At 41.2% G+C, this 17,084-nt stretch overlaps 1 long non-coding RNA gene across 7 annotated transcripts in view; it reads left to right on the forward strand.

Moving 5' to 3' along the window:
- The window catches only part of LOC116277101 (uncharacterized), a 63,315-nt gene extending 56,304 nt beyond the window's left edge, over nt 1-7,011 (forward strand). For all 7 annotated transcript variants that reach the window (XR_012067327.1, XR_012067321.1, XR_012067324.1 and 4 more), the window contains 2 exons: nt 3,131-3,181; nt 5,647-7,011. This is a non-coding gene — a long non-coding RNA (uncharacterized lncRNA). The remainder of the gene's footprint in view (nt 1-3,130; nt 3,182-5,646) is intronic.
- Nucleotides 7,012-17,084: the final 10,073 nt, after the last annotated feature.

Here is a 17,084-nt window from a genome sequence, read left to right on the forward strand (position 1 = left end):
ACGTGTGTTTGGAGCTCACAGACACCGCATCGTGGAATGAACTGATTGCCACGCGCACCAGGGTAGCAGTGATTTCCAGAACCGTCTCACCACCCTCTGGGTTGATTCACGGGGACTTGATGTGGGCTCAGAACAGAGGCTTTATCACGACTGGAACAGGCCCCGTGGCACTCAGCACAGGAAGTATGTAGGTCCTGGAGGAGACACGAGGTTTGAAGTGAATGGAGCCAGATGCTCATCTGTGGAAAGTTCTCCTAATCAGACATGTAAAAGTATAAACAGAGGATTTGGTTCACAGCAGTGCCTGATCAAAACAGAACTTTCTGAAGTCAGGAGTGCTCTCAGTAACACAGTATATAAGTAGTTACACAGTTATATATGTATCATACTCTTGTTTGTTTGTTTGTAGTCGCACAAAATACTATAATTTTAGGTATCTAGGCACAACCAGATGGCAGTGCTACAAAGGGTAAGGACGTCTCCATGTGATGTTGTATGTTTCATTCATTCTAATTGTCAACAATCATAAAATTGTGCCCAACCATTATAGAAGAAAAACTGAATTCTCTTTCCTTTTTATCTATAAGAATATTACAATTAAGTAACTGGTAGGTAGTTATACAAAGAAAATATTATTTTTCTAGATTTCACAATGTGTGTTGTATCCATTCAGTTGTTAAGAGTTAACTTTGTGATTTGTTTTCTAAAATATTCATTTTTCATGTCTTATTTTGGATTAGTCAGTTTCAATTATTTTTCCTAAAGAAGTTCCCGCAAATTGTCAGATCCTACGATTCTGCCCCAGTGCATGTTAACTCAGAGAAAGATAGAAGAGGGACAGGGGGAGTTCTGGAAAGGTCGAAGTTATTCATGACAGAGATGATCAAAGAAGGGTTTCAGCTAAGCTGTGATCAAGTGGAAGGATGTGAATTCAGAAAAGTGGCGAATGGTGTCCTGAATGAAGAAGGGGAGGCTTCCTGGCTCTTTGGTAACTGCTATCCCTGGACCCACCCCCTCAAGTATTCCTAGGTTATTACTGACACATCTTATCTACCTCCACATCCTTTCTGATTCCGTATCCAGAAACCTTTTTCTGCTGATGTTTTGTGCAAACTGAATTCTCTTTCCTTTTTCTCTGTAAAATTATTACAATTCAGTAACTCCAGTGGGTTCAGTTAAGGCTGATGTACAATGAAGTTTGCACAACGGGTTCAAGTAACAAATTAGAGCGAGCCTGGTGGGTGTTCGGGGAAGAGAGTTTCCCAGGATGGGTTCTGGGTAGGAGTTCAAACCGAGAGAGGGTGCCAGTTCTGGCCAGGCCCTCTGACCTGAATTACGCAGAAACAAAACAAACTTTCTCCCCTGCTCTTCAGTTACAATGTAGTTGGTGAACAGGAGTCAGAAACAGAGAAGTCCTATTTTTAAGCTTGAGGTTGGAGTCACCTTCATTCTTGAGATGGGAACAATCATCATATTCAGAAGCCAAGGGCAAGAAGAGCTTTCACACGGAGCAGTGTGGCCCAGAGACCATGACACCGTGTCCATGACTTGTTAAGTTCGTACATGCTTGCATGTGTGTGCGTATGTGTGTGAGAGGCAGACAGGCTGAGACCACCAGGTCCTGTGCAGGGTCGGGGGCCCTGAAGGTGGTGTCTGGTGCTGCGTGTCCCTTCACTTCCTCCCCTCCTGGGACCACTTCTGCAACTTAGTCTCCGGTGACACGTCGGGCAGTTCCGGGGACTCCCAACTCCGGATGACTCAGCACCAGAGAGTGTAGCTGACATCAGTGGGGAGAGGACAGCCTCCCAGACACAGAAGTTCAGCCCCTGGGACCTGGGACACAAGGCTGGAGACAGGTGGAAACAGCTGAATAGTCACTAAGTCATGGGAGGAAAAACCGAGAGCCATCACTCCCGGAAATGGGACCACGGGAGCAATGAATTGTGACCACGACCTCCTTCTTGCCAGGCTGATGCTCCAGGCCCCACGGAAACGCAGATGCTCTTGTCGCCTGACCGGACGGCTAACCTCCCGCCACGGACAGAGTGACGGGGCTTCTGCTTTGTGCTACTCTCCAATGTCCCGCTTTCTGCTCCCTCCTGCCTTGGCTTTCCGGGCCCCCCAGGATTGGTGACCGAGCTCTGGGTGTCCCACGCCCACTCTGGTCAGCTCAGGGCTGCTATATGTCACCCTGGTCATCATCCCTGTGCTCTGCCAGCCTCTGCTCTTGAACGACTTGCGATGTGAAGGCAGAGGACGCGCACCCAACGAGCACTTGCCAGGTGCGACACTTCTGGGAGGGACTTTCATATTTGCCATTTAATGCCGCTTCCTCCTCACAGCTCTCCTCCAGGGCGGGTAGAATTCCCCGTTTCACAGCCAAGCGAGCAGAGACTCAGAGGTGGCCCCTTGTGCAGGTCCCGTGGGTGACCAGCTTCCCTCCGGTTTTACTCCTCTTCCCCCGACTTCCATGAAATGGACTTTCTTCGCCGTTCTTCAGAGCTGGGGAGAGTCATACCCACAGGATCGTTCTGAGGAGTCAACGAACTGCTCAGTCTGAAAGTGCCCAGCACGTGGTGAATACTTAAATAGCAATTTCCTTACTGCGTCCTCTTCTGACTTCTGCTCAGGAAGCCCGCTCTGCTGTCAGAACCTGGGCCTGGCACACGTCCAGGGCAGCACCGGGGCACGTGGCAGGCTGTAGTACATGCTGGATGGATGAATTAATGGAGAGTCAATGGAGGCATTGAAACTCTGTGTAGGGTTTGCCCTGAAGACCATCCTTGCCCCTACACTGTGCTCCTCGTGGGTCTGTCTTCTGAACATCAGCTTGCTCCTTTGCTGGATGTCTCTTTACTCACAGCTGAGCCCCCGCAGCTGTCCCCACCAGTTCACACGAACATGCTTCTCTGCCATGCAGGTGCTGTGTCGCTGGGTCCCAGACTCTCCTACCTAGCTTGCTTGTACCTCTTCTTTCCAAGTCACCACTCTGATATCCTGGACTAAGGAGGCTGGGCAAGAGAGGATGTGTTGAAATTTGTATCATTTTTTTTTAGATTCCACATATAAATGCTATCAATATGATATTTGTCTTTCCCTAACTGACTTCACTTAATATAATCATCTCCAGGTCCATCCATGTTGCTGCAAATGGCAGGATTTCATGCTTTTTTATGGCTGAGTAAGTATTCCATTGTATATATTATATATATACCACATCTTCTTTATCCAGTCATCTGTCAATGAACAGTTAGGTTGTTTCCATGTCTTGGCTATTGTAAATAGTGCTGCTGCAGACATTGGGATGCATGTGTCTTTTCAAATTATAGTTTTCTCCAGATAAGCTAGACAGAGAATGTAAAAAAATGATACAAACTTTATTTACAAACCAAAAATAAACTCACAGACCTAGAAAACAAACTATGGTTACCAAAGAGGAAAGGGCAGGGGAGGGATAAATTAGGAGTTTGGGATTAACAGACACACACTACTGTATATAAAACAGATAAACAACAAGGACCTACTGTAGAGCACAGGGAACTAGATTCAATTTCTTGTAATAGCCTATGATGGAAAAGAATCTGAAAAGAAAATATATATGTATATGTATAACCAAATTGCTTTGCTGCATACCTGAAACTACCATTGTAAATCAACTACACTTCAATAAGAAATAAAATTAGAGAGAGAGAGGATGTGTTGAGCTGAGCGAGTGGTCCTGAAGGGACAGGTCGGCTAAGGTGTAGATGTGTGTGGACGTGGGCAGGACTGGGCTGCAGCGTGCTTAGACTGGGCTGAGCTGACCACCTGCTGGTTCCACAGCTTTCCAAATAATGAAGCAATCTACTGAGAGCCTGGAGTTTGGAATCAGAGAAGAGAGCTTTGGATAGAAGTATGAGCAAGAATTCTATAGATGCTTTCTCCCTTAGCCAACAGTTCCATTAAGGAAATTTATTTCAGTGTTTGGAAGCCTGAGGATTTTAGTTCAGTCATGGGGGACTTCCAGTCATGACTATCCTTGGTTAGCAGATTGAAAGGCAGCCCAGAGTGGGGGAAAAAAAGCCCCTGGGCCCCAGGTCATCTGTAAGACCTAAGCACACCTGCAGCCATGCCCGGGAGGGGATACCTGGTTCTCTGCTGAGCATCTGGTAGGGGTCACAAGAACGGTACCTGGTAATCACGTCAAAAACTGCCTCTAGAACTTGATTAATCTCCAAAATTCAGAATCCTGGAAAGGAATAAAGAAGTCCACAGAAAAGCTCGCTAGAATAAAGAAGGATGCCGTGACCAAGGAATTCCCTGCTCTTAAAGCCCCGTGTCCCACAGCTGGGACCACTTAGTGACTCCCCGGAGACCCAGCCCTGCCCCAGGCTCCGTGATCAGTTCTGTTTCTGTAGGAGGCACTCAGGTATCAGGCTGGGGCTTCAGCATCGGGCCAGCCTGGCTCCAGTTCCCTCCGATCTGGCACTCCCGAGTCTGGTAAGTGGATTCTTCACTTAGGGCTTTTTCAATGAGGCCACACCTGTGACTCAGAAGTTCCAGACCTACATCCTTATCTTACCCCTGCATCCCTGACCTCCTGCCTGCCTCTGCCTTTTCGGGACTGGAAGCTTGCCTTGCTGCCACAAGAATTTGCAGGAATCAGACTCCTCTGTTGCTGGTCAAGTCTAAAGTAGATTTAGCTCACTCAGTGCTGATATCTTCCAGGACAACCTGCCCTAACCCATGGGATCAGCCAGGTTTTATACCATGACTTCCCTCACCCCAACTCCGTCTGACCAGACCTGACGTTTGCACCCTGATCATGAAAGAGCAAAGTTGGGAGGATTAACTAACTCATCCAAGCCCAGCCTTTCTTATCTGCCTGTAGAATCCTGGGGTGCGGGCTAAAGCTGCTAAGGCAGCAGGACATCCAGACGTCTCAGGGGTACCACAGAGCATGCGAGAAATGAACACATCAACTTCTTTTTTTAAATTGAAGTATAGTTGGTTTACAGTGTTGTGTTAATTATGTATAGCATAGTGATTCACATATATATGTTCTTTTTCATATTCTTTTTCATTATAGGTATTATGAGGTATCAAATATAGTTCCCTGTGCTATACAGTAGTTTCTTGTTGTTTATATATAGTATATACAATTCTATGTATAGTAATTTGTATCTGATAATCCCAAACTCCCAATTTATCCTTCCCTCCTCCCTGCTTCCCCTTTGGGAACTGTAAGTTCATTTTCTATGTCTGGGAGTCTGTTTCTGTTTTATAAATATGTTCATTTGCGTCATTTTTTTTAGATTCCATATATAAATTATATCATATGGTATTTTTCTTTCTCTTTTTGGCTTACTTCACTTAGTATGACATTCTCCAGGTCCATCCATGTTATTGCAAATGATATTATTTTACTCTTTTTCATGGCTTAGTAGTATTCTATTGTGTGTGGAACAACTTCTTTATCCAGTCATCTGTGGATGGATATTTAGGTTGCTCCCATGTTTTGGCTACTGTAAATAGTGCTGCTGTGAACATTGGGGGTGCATTTTGAAATAGAGTTTCCTCTGGTTATATGCTCGGGAGTGGGATTGCTGCATTACATGTTCAGTCTATTTTTAGTTGTTTAAAGAATCTCCATACTGTTTTCCATAGTGGCTGCACCAAACTACGTTCCCACAGACAGTGAACACTTCTACTTCTGAACTAAAACCTACCAACCATTCCAAGAAGCCTGGCTTCTGATTCTGCACGTGTTCGTTCACATCAGCCTTCCAAGATCTTGGTACTGCACCATATGCCTTCATTTCAAAGACCCAGCCAATTAAGGATCTTAAACTGCTGTGAAGACATAAAAGTGTCCGCAAACAGTAACTATACAGAGGATCACTTCCAAGACTGAGATTTTGTTATCTCATTTTAGGCAATCTAAATTAAGCCCTGGGGAAACATTCTACTGCTAATAAATAATGGCTTGTTGTAATATGCATTATTGCTGAGATAATAGGCCACATCAGTATCTCTTTGTGTTATTGTAACCGAAAAATAAGAGTGGAGAGTCCTACACTGGGTCCCAATATTGAGGGAAAACAAATGTTAATTTTCATAGTGTCACGTTTGGTTTAAATTATGTGTTCTGAATGAAGGCATGTATTCACCTTCAATATAATGAATTCATTTGTTACCCAGCCACATTTGATTTTCATCAATTTTCGCTCTAAAACAATTTTGTGTGATAGGACCCAGAAGAACAAAAACAGTCCATGACTTATCAATACATTGAAATTCACTGAGACTATTGATGAAATGTTTAGATTTTTAAAAAGTGGCTTCATAATAAACTTGAAAAGTCTTATCATAAAATGTCTTTAAAAATCTTAGCTCAGAATCTGCTCCCTGCTGAGCTGTATTTCAGAATGTGTTGATTTTTTAAAAAATCCTGAATCTCTTGTATATTCCACTTTTTAACAAATATTACCAACTCTCCAGATAGAAAAATCAGAGCCTCTGATTGATCTCCAAGGTTTGACTTGAGTTTTTAATTCACAAGAAGGGATTGCTTGAAAACTGTTTTCCCCTTGTGATTATTTTAAAACTTATTTTGAAAAGACATTTTTTTCCAAAATAAATTTGGATGGAATTAGACTCATGAAATAATTGACTTTGGGAAAATGTACAGTCACTCCAAGGCTTTTGTTTCCAATTTTGATCAAGCATCTCTAAAGCCATGTAACTCAGTGGGGATTAATAGGGAGTGAGTTGGCCACAAATAATCGATGAAAAGAAAGCAACTTAGTACAATGATTTTAAATCCCAAGTTCACAGTTTGCCTGACAGTGGATAGTCCAGTGAAATTCATAGTGGCAAAGATCTAGATCTCTACTAAATGAGATTTCTGAAAGAAACACTAAACCGCCTATATTCTAGGAATTGTGATGTTAAATGAAAAGGACCTTGAGTTTGCTGATCTTTGTAATGATGCAACAGGAAGAGCATTAATAAATGGAAGATCATCCTAAACATTTTGGGTTTTCTTTTCAAACCATGGAGTGGATTTGGCTCCTGTAACTGACCCATATTCCCACCAAAGCAGCCAGGACTTGAGGGACCAGAGAAAAGAGTTATTGAGGAAAGCTCAGCATTTGGCATCATTTTTTCCTCTGTACGTAACGGATCTTAAGCTGTTCAGGGGCAAAGTCTAGGAAACCAGGCAGAAAACAATGAAACACAGGGTGGAATTGTCAAGAGTCTCATGATGCTTGGTAAACAGAACTTGGTTTTCAGAGTCTGCCAGAAAGGGAAGGGGGTCCCACAGAAAGCCACTCGGACTCCCTGGAGGCTACACCCAGCCTATGGGCAAACCAAGCCTTGTAAAAGTCCCAGCTCCACCTCAGGTCGACCCAGCTCCCCACTGGGTTGAACGCACTGATCCCATTTTAGGTGCCTCACAGAGGGTAAGGGAAAGCCTCTTTGAAGAAAAAGAATAGAGTCCGAGGCCATACATTTTAAAAATCACAATGTCTAACGTTAAATAAAATACTACATGGATGCATTCATGACTCAGATATTGATCAGACAAGTACTTAAAAGTAATGGAGATTATGATGTTAAAAAACATTGAAATCAAAATAAAGAATTTTTACCAAAGTACTAGACCTTTAAAAAATATATCAAATGGAAATTCAAAAACTGACAAAATAATGATGTAAATTAAACTGTAAATAGATGTGTTTTATAATTGATTATATATGACTGAAGAGGATTAGGAAATGTGAATGACGTGATGAACAAAACTAACCTAATTAACAATGCACCTAACAAGGGTAAAATATGCTTTTTCTCAAGTCACATATGCCAGATTTTACCAAAATTGATAATTTGCTAGGTCATAAGGCCCAACAAATTTGAAAGGGTTGAAATCATGTTCTCTTACAAAGTGGAATTAAACTAAAAAGAAAACAAGCAAAAATAATCGCTGGAAAATCCTCAAATACTTGGAAGTTGAGCAATTCATTTTAAAATAAAACTTGGGTCAGAAGAGAAATCCCAGTGGAGCAAAATGATACTTTGCACTAAATGAAAATAAAAATATGGCATATCTAAATATGTTGAATGCCACAAATGCTGTGCTTACAGAAAAATGGATAACCATCAAATCCATATGTTCAAGAAGAAAGCTTAAAAAAAAAACAAGCTCACTATCCAGTTCAAAATGAGAGCGGAAAAAAAAAAAAAACTTCCAGCAAATTAAACCCAAGAATGTAGACAGAAGGAAATAAGAAAGATAAGAGCAGAAATTAATAAAATAGTAACCCTCAGTACAATAGAGAAAAATCAACAAGGCTGAAACGTGGTTCTCTGCAAGTCAGTTCTTTGAAGACTGAAAAAAGAGAGCCCCCCCCCGCCATAATCAGCATCAGGAGTCAAAAAAAGGAAGTCACTACAGATCATACAGACATTTAAACGATAAGAAGAGTTGCTGGAAATAAATTTAGGCAAGAAATTTACAACTTCCCAAGAATAGAAAAAGAGGAAAATACATCCCAATTCATTTTTATGAGACCAGCATAGTCTTGATACTGAAGCCTGGCAAGAATAGCACGAGGAAAGAGGATTACAGGCTGGCTTTTCTAGTGAACACGGACACACGATCCTAAGCAAAACATCAGCAAGCTGAATCCAGCAATTTATAAAAACAAAACCAAAAACACATCACAGGAAGCTGGATTTATTCCAGCAACACAGGGTTGATTTAACATTGTAAAAATCAGTAAAATGCAATTCACCATATTAACTGAATAAAGGATAAAAATTGATTACCATGTCAGATGCAGAAAAAGCTTTTGAGAAACTTCAAACCCCAGTAATGATTAAAAAGGAAAGAATTTACCAAAGTGGATATAGAAAGAAAGTTCCTTAATTGTATGAACAAGTATGTTCAAAAAAACTTAGAGTAAGCATCGTACTTAATTTTGGTGTATGAGAAGTTTTCCTCCTTAAATCAGCAGTGAGACAAAGATACCTAATGTCACCATTTTATTTAACATTGTAATAGAGGTCATAGCCAGTACGATAAAGCAAGAAAAAGTAGAATGATAAGAAAAGAAGGAATAAAACAGTCATTCTACATAGACTGTTTGAAATAATCTACAAGCTATTATCATGTATATGTTAACCTAGTAAGGACACTAGATAAAAGACTAATATAAAAATCTTTATGTATATTAGCAATAAAGAATTCAAGATGAAAAATTAAATATACCATTTATAGGAGCATCAAAAATATCAAATATCTATCTAACGAAAAATGTGCAAAACTTCTATGTATAAAATTACAAAACATCATGGAAATAAATTAAAAATACCTAAATAAGTGGAGATTTACACCATGGTAATAGATTGCAAGACTAAAATTGTTAAGATAGCAAGTCTCTGCAAGTTGATTTATAGAGTAAATGCAGACTCAATCAAAATTTCAGCAGTTTTTTTGGGGGCGGGGGTGAAACTCAACAAGCTGATTCTAAAATTTATGTGAAAATACAAAAGTCTAGAAATAGCCAAAGTAATTTTGAAGAAAAGCTAATTTGAAGAACTTATGCTATCATACATTGGAACTAATTATGAAATTACTGTAATAAAGTCAATGTGCCACATGCACAAGGAGAGACAAACTGAGAAATGAAACGTAACAGAAAGTACACAAAGAGACCCAAATATATAGTCATTTGATTAAATGACAAAGATGATACTGATGTGCAATGAGAAAAAGATGGTCTTTTCAATTAGTGGTGCTGGACCAATTGAATATCCACATTGAAAAAAAGAAATCATACACTAGATAAATTCTAGGAGGATTGTATAAGTAAATACGGAAGACAAGCCAAATAAACTTCTGGAATAAATCACAGGAAAGTATCTTCATGCTTTTGGGATGGGAAAAGATTTTTAAGAAGGACTAATCATAATGGATAAATAGGACAGGATAAACAAATAAATAATGATAATTGCTAAACAGAACTAAAAATTAAGAAACTGGTTGACCTAATGACAACATCAAGAGAGTGAAAAGGCAAGCTAAGTAGATGAGGGGTGATTTTTGCAATACAGATAATCTAAAAAGAACACACATGTAAATGTGTAAAAACATATGAAATATGTAAAAAACAAAAACTTTTACAAAGAAGGATAATCAGTAAGGAAATGGGCAAACTATACAGATGGACACTTCACAAAAGGAGACACCCAAGTGACAAATAAACACATGAAGAGGTGTTCAAAATGATTAGTTATCAGATAAATGCAAATTCAAATAATAAGATACCACTGCATACCCTCCTGCATGGCTGAAAAAAAAAAAAGACTGATGACTCCAGGTTTTGGCAGGGATGTGGACCAACTGGAACTCTTATATACTGCTGGTGGATGTGTAAATTGGTAAAAACCACTTTGAAAAAAAGTGAAATAGACTTATACCCTGGCATCCAGCAATTTCCCTTTTTAAAAGATTAAGTTGATAAAAGCAAGATTGATTTAGAAAATAGACACTAGCCATTTTTATAATGAAAAAGGAGACATCACTAAAGATATTTCAGGATATTGTGAAAAAATTTTATGCCAAAAAGGTGAAAATTGGGAGAAAATGGACAAATTTCTATAAACACAGCTTTTCAAAACTCATATTAAGAAGAAACAAAAAATCAGAATAGTCCTCTAATTACTAAAGATATTAAATCTGTAATTAAAAACTTTCCGACAAACAAAACTCTGTGTCCATACGGCATCACAAGTGAATTCTATCAAACATTTATTATTATTTTGAGCAACTGATAGAATTAAGAAAAAATACGTTTGACCTTACACGATGCTAGCATATTCTCTTTTAAAGCAAATGGTACTGTGACCTTGGAACAAGAGAGAAAGAACTGGACCCTGAATAAAAAAGAAATGATTATATGACCATGATAAACACTGTTTATTGATTTCCAGTATTAGAATTAATCTATAGGCAGACCTCAAAATATTTAACTATCAGTAGAGGCAAAATGTACATAACATCAATTTTGACAATGTAAAAAATGTCTATCAAAAGTAGAAGTTAAACGAATCACTACACTGTACATCAGCAACTAATGCCACGTTGTAAATCGACTAGATTTCAATTTTAAATATTTTTGAAAGTAAAAATTAGAAATTGTAGAAAAGTATGGAGGCAACAATATTCTCATACTGCAAAGTAAGGGATCAGGATACACTGTTGGAAATGGATGGAACCGGAAATAGAAGTTTAGATATGGTGTTTTAATTTTAAAAGGAAACCAAAGGAGAGGGGAGAATTAATGGTAAAACTATCAGATATTGAGAGAGGAGGAGAAGGAGATAAAATAGTAAAAATGCAGTTGAATTTACTATACTCCATCATTTACATAGCATTTGCAAATATTTACATAGCATTTCCTTTGTATTAGATAGTATACGTAATCTAGAGATGATTTAAAGTACACAGGGAGGATGTACGTAGGTTATATGCAAATACTATGCCATTTTATACAAGGGACCTGAGCATCCTTGGATTTTGGTACCCATGGGGGGTCCTGAAACCAATTCCCTGTGGATATGAGGGATGACTGTATGGCTTAAGCAATAAGAGAAAGACAGAAATAAATACATATGTATATATACTTCCAGGCTGATCGTGAGGATTAAATGCAATGAAGTGTAACAAGTGCTTGGCAAAGAGTAGGCTTTCCATACCTGTCAGTTTTTCCTTTTTATTACAGTCAGAACATTGATTTTGTCGTTTGCTGCCCTCCCTCTTTACTACTGGGTGGTTTGGTCTGTTGCCATCACATTTTTTGCATGTCTTTATAGTAAGTATCCTTTAACTTTTCATCAAAATCTTGCCTTTATTATTGAACGGCTTGCCTATTATTTTTCAGAGAATTCCCGTTGCTTGAAATAGTTTCAAGAGATCTTTAGGAGTGAGATCTTCAGTCAGAAGCACTTGCCAGAACACCTCAAAGCATTCTGTGGAAGGAGTTGCTTTCCTTACCATGGAAATAAGATAAATGCTGTGTTTCTATGGTTACTCTTCCTCCTTTATTAATGCTAAAAACCTCCAGTTTTAGCTTCTTAAATAAAAGTAAGGAGATGTGCTGGTCTTCAATAATGTGCATATATCATTGACATTTTCCAGGCTACTTTTACATACAATGCTATTCTTTGTACAATGCAGCCAGTACTGTTGGACTTATACGTCAACTCCCATTTTGAAGAGTTCCTCAAGCAGCTATAAAGTTGTGTGCTTGGCAGGAACTTCCCCTAAAACATGCCATACATGGGGTTCTTTTCTAAATAGGAGTGATTATTTTATACTATGCCCTTTAGATTTGTAGTCTATACTGTATATGAAGTAGAACCTCTCTCTTTAGGACTTTGACCTGTTTCTTGAGATTTTCACTTACCATGAGCCCTTGATGATGTGGATGATGCTACAACCTGGAAATGTTTGACTCGTATCGACTTGCCTTTACTTCTTACCTTATTCCAGTGTTGATTTCCTGGTCATTTTAATTGAGAACTGATGGGCACGTTGTGGGGGTACCTGAGGGATAATCAGCACATTGACATACTAGTTCGGGAGTTGGCTTGTGTGCAGAGAAGGGCTGGAGGATGGTGAGAGGACAGCTTGACGCAGATCAAGGACTGGCCTCGCACAGGAAGCTATGAAAAGTGCAGGCGAGGTTGATCATGTTGGTTTTGAAGGGTATCTCAGTCCATTTGGGCTGCATAACAAAATACCACGGACTGAGTGGCTTGTAAACAACAGGCAGTTCTTTCTCACAGTTCTGGAGGCTGGAGGTCCAAGATCAAGGTGCCAGCAGGGTTGGCTTCTGATGAGGGCTCCTCTATTCCAGGTTTCCGACTAACAACTTCTCCTCACATGACAGAAGAGGGAGGGGGCCCTCTGGGGTCTCTTTTATAAGAGCACTAATCCTATTCATAAGGGCTCCACCTTCATGACCTACTCACCTTCCAAGGCCCCACCTCCTAATACCGTCACCTTGAGGGCTAAGATTTCCATATATGAATTTGGGGAGAGGGACCCAGACATTCAGACCATAGCAAAGGGAATCCCAAACATTTACTGAAATGGGTATAAAAAGGGTCAAATAGCGAGCCTTAACTGAGCACTTACAATGCCCCAGGAAGCGTGCTGAGTGTTTTACATGCTCTCTCTCCATCCACAAAAGTCCATATGAAATGGGTGCTATCCTTGCCCCAAATGTACACACGCAAAAGCTGAGCAGCCTCTCCTGCATTCTCCAGCCAAGTAAGGGCAGAACCAGGGCTCAAACCCAGCAGGATGGCCCTGGGGCCTTCTGTCCATGGGGAATGCCTTCCAGGTATGAGATGGTGACAAGGGACCAAGCTCGCCCTCCTCTGTCCCCCCGCCTGCAACGCCTCCTTCACCTTCCAGGCTGCTCAGAGCCTCATTCCCTAAAACCTTTCTCCCTTCCTTTCCAACTCACTGCAAGTTCGCAAGTTCTGAGAAGGCTCAGTTGCCCTATGTTCTTCAGTAGTCTTTACACCCCCACCACCCCCGACTTCAGAAACTCCTTGGAACCACACACGCAATAAAGTTAAAAGGTATGAACATTTGAGAAACATCTGCGTGTAGATTTTTTTCTCTCTCTCCATCTCTCCCTCTCTCTTTGCTTCTAGTGGTAGACAGTTTTAGGGACAAAAAAAAAAAATGAGACTTGGAGTGGTTCATTTGCACATCAGCATTCAGGATGGTCTCTGAGCCCCCCGGTAGCTTGTTTAACTCCAGGCAGTTCGGGTTTTGATGAAGCCACTAGTTATTAGAGTTGCCTTATAAACTCTGACGTCTTTCCCTTCATCTGTTTAAACAGGCCAGCCGCGTCCACCTCCTATTGCAAAGCTCTGCTGTTTCACATTTCCAGCCCCTTAAAGAAGGGAAGTTTAGGCTTAGTGACTTGGGGGTTATTTTTAGAGATAAGTCCAGGTCTCGCTCGGTCCACCCAGGTGGGTATAAGGTGGGGAGAGGGACAGACGGGCACTTTGCACTGACAAGTAAGCCCCTGGCTGGGTCTCTGCCCCCTACGCCTGCTTTCTCTTCCCGGGGGCAGCACAGGTGGCCTTTCCAGGGCTGGAGGGCAGAGCCCGGCCGGTGGACGCCCACTTAGGTTCTCATTATTGACAAGTGAACTGCACTTTGAGAACCTGATGGAGGGAAACCCCAGGCAACCAGCAGTGACTGGCAAACGGAACAAAACATGTAGTAGAGGTTTTACAAAAAAACTGGATATTTAGAAAATGTCTAAACTTAAACGGATTATGACATCTTTTTTCTCCGTAACCGGCAGGTGCCAACCACATGCTCCTCATACCTGTGGCACCCTTTTAAATTTGCATTCAGAAGGACCTCAAGTTGAAGTGTCTTTTTCTTTTTTTTTAATGTGGCCTGATGCTGTCAGGCCAGTGAACAAGGTGTGATTTTTTTTCACACACATCCAGCTAACGGGAACTGGAATCATATGGGGGCAAACCTGTGAGTTAACTTTTGCCAAAACCCTTCAAGGGAAATTTTTTCAAAGGAAACGATATTAAAAGATTACTCATTAAAAACCATAGCAAAAATGCAATGAAGTCTTTTAATGAAGGATTTAAACTTTCTGGCTGTGGAAATCCAGACAATTTTACAAGCTTGGTGTTTGGTTAAGATTTGGATCTTTGTCCATTTTCCATAGGGAACCTTCACCTCATTGCAGGAGACATACTACAACAAACATAAAAAAAAAAAAGAACAGAGTGATGGCAGCTTTATTCATAATTATAGCAAAAAGCTGGACACCACTCATGTCTGTCCGAAGGTGAACACAAAGTTGAATATACAATACAATGAATATCGTCAATTAGAGTCTGTTCGTAAAATGGAATTCTCCAGATCAATGCAAAACAGAACTACTTCTGGATGTAACAGGATGGACGGACCTCACAGACATGAGGTTGAGAGAAAGAAACAGAAACAAAAGATTATATACCCTGTGATCCCGTTTACGAAGTTCAAGTTCAGGAAAGCGCTCCTGCTGATAACAGTCGGGCGGTCTTGCCCTGCTCTGCAGTTAGCGCCACTCGGAAATCGGAACCTAATTGTACGTCTTGGCTAAGTGACCTGTCTTTTTTCCGGCTCTGGCTGCTTTTAGGACCTTCTGTTTTTCTTTGGTTTCCCTGTGATTTTTTCAAAACTTCATCCTGGTTGGGAAGCATCGGGCTTACTGCCTCTGAGGACGGGTGTCTTTCAACAGCTCAGACACTGTCTGTGTGAACAGAGCTGCTTCTGCCTCTGGTTACCGCCCTCTGGAACTCGGAATACGCTGGACCTTCTCTAGCGCTACCCCCTACCCCTAACCTCTCTGCCACGTTTCCCGGCTGGGACGCTTCCCTCCAGATCTCACTCATTTCTTTGGGTTTATCTGCCGTTTGCCTTTTCCTCTTGAATCAACTGTGTCTAATCTGCTATCAAGGCAGTTCACTGCATTTATTATATTCACATTGAACATACTGAACGAGTGATTCTGGGCCACATAGTTCAATAGCTGAAGCACGGGGAGAGATTTGTTTCCGTCCCGTGGTGTTTCTGGTGAATTTCACCTGCAGTGTCTTCTTTCCTTGAGTGTTTTGTGAATTTTGCCTGATTGTTCTGGTAACTTATCTGTGCTGAACTTCCTCGACGCCGAGTTGGACGCTGAGCTCCTCTGGAGAGGATCTTCCATTGCTTCTGTGAGTCAACAACCCTGGACCATTTTAAATTAAAATTTCAACCTGAGTTCTCCGTACCACCCAGGGAGTGTGAATTTAGACTGCTGGCTTGTGGTTACAAGTTCTCAATGGGAGGAGGGACGTTTATTTTTCCCCACCTTCCATTCAGAGTGGAGACAAGTTTCCTTTCTGTCCCCTTCGGAATATCAGCTTTTGCTTCTCACCCATCCTCACCTCAGGACTGTGGCCCAGAGGGTTCCCGATGATTATGGGGCTCCCATTAGATTCCCCCTTGGGCAGCCCTCCCCTTGACCTTCTGTCCACAGAACCCTAGGCAGTTACCAAAGCAGAGACTCAGTGTCTCCAGGGTTTGGCCACACACCTTCAGGGCATAAGTGGAATTTGATGCTAGACTACCAGCCAGAATGCCTGTTTTCATTTTTTGGTGGGATTCTGCGCATTCCTTAATTTAGTGCCAGCTCAGTAGTGCATTGAAATCAGTGGGGTGTGTTTCAGCAGTCAGTCTAGTATTTTGGTTTGTAGTCAAGGGGGTCCTTCAGGGTATCTTATCCACCACACCTCTGGAGACAGAAGCCCCAAAGCCTCTTCCATGGAGGCTGAGTCTTCTAATAGTAATGCGATATGCACGTTACTATTAGAAGAAGTGATTCTTTCTTACCTAACATCAAAACTTAATTAGGCAGGTGGCTGAGACTTATCTGGGGGAACGTTTGAGTGGGAGGATGCCTCAGTGATGCTGGAACTACATCTTTGCATTTTAAATCAGCCCAAACACTCTCCCCTATTTCCATGGTTGGAAGAGTGGGAAGCTTGGAATGGGTTTTATAATGCAACCATTCTTCCAAATGCATAACATGGCACCAGTCCGAGCACTGGTAACCATCTCCAAAAAGAGCGGGATGAATCCAGATTCTTCGGTAATAGTCTGGCCGGTGGGAACATGACTTGATTTATGGGGAAGGATAAAGGCCATTAAAGTAACTGTTCAGGTTGTTCTTTAAATTGTCTTTCCTTATTCTTCCTTCTGCTCTCTGCTTCCTGCTTCTTTCCACAGTATATCATAGTTTTATAAAAGCCGCTGGTTTGGAAATTCCATTTAGAGATCAATAATCGCATTTCCAAGTCAGGCGAGGTGAAACAGTACATCCCAGGTAGCGATTTCCCAGAATCAGAATATCCATCTTTTTTTTTAATTGAAGTGCAGTCAGTTACAATGTGTCAGTTTCTGGTGTACAGCACAGTATCCCAGCCATGCATATACATACATATACAGAATATCCATCTTTTTG

Source organism: Vicugna pacos, chromosome 35, assembly GCF_048564905.1.
Source record: "Vicugna pacos chromosome 35, VicPac4, whole genome shotgun sequence".
Lineage (NCBI taxonomy): Eukaryota > Metazoa > Chordata > Mammalia > Artiodactyla > Camelidae > Vicugna > Vicugna pacos.